This window comes from Harpia harpyja, chromosome 9 (genome assembly GCF_026419915.1).
Source record: "Harpia harpyja isolate bHarHar1 chromosome 9, bHarHar1 primary haplotype, whole genome shotgun sequence".
Classification (NCBI taxonomy): Eukaryota; Metazoa; Chordata; class Aves; order Accipitriformes; family Accipitridae; genus Harpia; species Harpia harpyja.
This window is the reverse complement of record NC_068948.1, coordinates 3,871,371-3,874,412: the sequence shown is the minus strand read 5'-3', so window position 1 is coordinate 3,874,412 and position 3,042 is coordinate 3,871,371.

Here is a 3,042-nt window from a genome sequence, read left to right as displayed (position 1 = left end):
AGGGCAGCGCCGCAGGAGGCGGAAACCGGGAAACCCGCACTGCGCAGGCGCCCGCGGACGGAGGAATAGGCGGGGGGGGGGGAGCGGTCCGCTGCGCGCATGCGCGCCCGAGGCGGGACGTCCTTGGCGCCCACTGTCCGGCCGGGGGGGGACGGAGCGTCAGTGCGCATGCGTGCGGCGGCGGGCGCCGTGCAGCGCCGAGCACCCTTCGCCTGAGGGCGGGAGGTCGCGTATATCCAGTATGCGTCACCCTCCCCGGCCGCTGTGGCTGGACGTTTTTCTCTCAGATTTTTCAAAGAATCACGACGTGAGGGCAAAATCGGACTCGTAGGCTTCTGAGGTGATGCCTCGGTCGCAGAGCGAAGGCGCGCGGCCTGCTGACAGGGAGGCCTCTGCCTCACGCTGCCCAGGCAGAGCCCGGGGCCGTGAGGGTGGGCTACGGGCCGCGGCCTGCCCGAAGGCACCGTGTTACTGCGTGCCCTTGGGGACCAGGCACCCGAGGGACAGTCCTGCGTCCATCCCGCTCGAGTCTTCCTCACCAGCAGCGTCGCAGCGGCAGCACGTCTACCTGCACCTGCGATAACCGAATACAGATCCAGTGGCGTTTACTTCAGTCCTTCCGTGAAGGGTTTTTGCTTTATGTCTGCACACGGTTTCGTGGTGATGCTTCATTACAGTCCCTCGTCGCTTCAGGGAGTCTCAGGAGGGTGATTGGCACCTAAGTCAAAAGCCTGTTCTGTGGCCGTTTACTAAATTTGGTCAACCTAGGCTTCAACATCAGCCGTGAAGTTAGACAGATTGTCTTAGATGGAAATACTACTGCATGAGACTCATTCAGAATTTCCCACTGCCTGTTGGGAAAAATAGATACCCAGTAGCTTTAAAAACTAGATGCAAAATAGCAAACCTTGCAGTGTGTGAGCTGAGGATACATTTAAAACATAAAGATAAAAAAGCTGAAGGGTGACAAACAAATCAGGATAACTCAGGCACGCTTCTGCATCCTGTTTTTCGCTTGTAGCATGAACACCATCTAGTGGGACATGGGCAGCAAGCACATAAGGGGTTGTGTACGTTGATAAGTACAATAAAATACAGCTGCCCACATGTCTAGGTGTGTTTCTAATTTTTTTTTAAATTTCCTTCTGCTTCTGTGCTGAAATACTAGGGACTTAGAAAAGCTTGGGTTTTGTGTGTAGTCCTCTGTTTCCCAACAGCCGGGTTTTACATACTAAAAGAAATCAGTTAGTCAATGCCAATGTCTCTGCTATTCAAATAAAAGTATGTGTACATCTGTAGCTACAAAATCATAAGAGCTGATCTTTTTCTAAAACTTCCATCTCCCTCCATGTTTTCCCTTAATATAACTAACATGTCATTTACCCAGGAATAAAAATGAAAAGCATTTTTTCTTGGGTACATACTTATAGGGCTGCAGTGCTGATTATAGTGAGCTTAACCCTTGAGAAAACTGAAACGCATTGCCTTCCTTGTGCTTTTATCTCAGGATAGCTGATAGATGACAGTTACCCAGAAGTTACAAAAAAGTTAGGTACTGTGTTGTGGTTTTTTAGCCCTGTCAACTAGACAGGACTCTGCGTGTTGTCATACCCAGGAGGTTGTATACTTCAGCAGTTCCCACACACGCTTTATCAGTGAGAACTTCTAATTCAGTGGAAGTTTTGCAGTCGATTTTGGTGGAACTGATGTTTAGTAACTTGTCACCGAGGTGTAGCTAGCACGTTTGTCCACTGGATGGTGCATCACTTATTTCTGTAGCCCTGGGGGAGCCTAAATAGTGTTAGTCATACTGGCCATATGACATTGGCAAACAGTGTATATCCAGATGCTAATGCAGGGAGAAAAGGTCTATAGACAAGGCAGTTATCTGACAATTTTTTAAAGAAACATCACATACAATGACGTGCAACTTAAATATAGGCTGAAAGTGGGAAATTCTTTCCCAGATCTGAGCTTTCTTGAAATACAGGCATGTCTGGCTCTCTAGTATATACTAGAGATGTGAGTCTAGCCATTATTTCTGGATATAGTTCTGAAAATCCAGTTACATTTGCAGCTCTCTGAGGAGGAGAGGCCATGATGCAGTTTTTTTCTCTTGGCTTTGATTTCCGTTCAGACACTGCTAGAGAGACTGGATAGCTTTGCACAGCAACTACAGTCAGTGCTCACTGCAGTGCAAAGACCTTGAGAACCAGTTTGGACCTCAGAGCTACACTTAATCTGATTTTGCAGGCCCTTGATTTCTGAGGGTGCCAAAGTATTTTTTCTGATGGAACATAGTCCTAACATACCAATTTCCTTTGCCAGGCAGATGGATTTAAAAGAGGCAGTGCTGTTTAAGGTGTTCACTATGCAATGAGAAGTTTGACGGCCAGTATTGCAGATGCTTAAGAGCAAATTAGCAAATTTATGCCAACCAGAAATGGTTAAATTCAGCTTGCTTTGTTCACAGTATTTTTAGCGCTGTGCACCAGTCGCAGGTTCCTCATTCCTCCCGAACTTAAACAAATCAGGTGAATATTTTCCTGCCCACATTTTTGCTAAGTGTGTGGAGCAGACCTTAGACTTGTTTTAATATGCACAGCGCTGGTTTTGCCATGCTAAAAACATTACCAGACATGTCAGGACTTTGGTACTTCTGCAAGTCCTGCTGGTTTGGAACCCATTTCCACAGCAAACAATATTGCCAAGATAAATTGTTTGCCAGAGATAACTTCAAGTCCTCAAACAAATTACCTAAGAAATGTTGAAACATAATGCTGCATGAAGCAAATTGTTTCCATGCTTCCTGTCCTCGTAGGAAGGAACAGAGCTTATCTCTGTTACAAATTCCATAGAGACAGCCACAATACCTTCACCGATGAGTTGGTTAGACTATGGGAGTTTTTGAATACTTCACATATCAGAGGAACATATGAAATATTCATGCCCCGTTTATCCTCCGCTCAGAATTGCAAACACTGAAATTCAGATGTTTTGTATAAGGACTCCAACAGTTTGGCAAAGGGCAGTAAAGCTGCT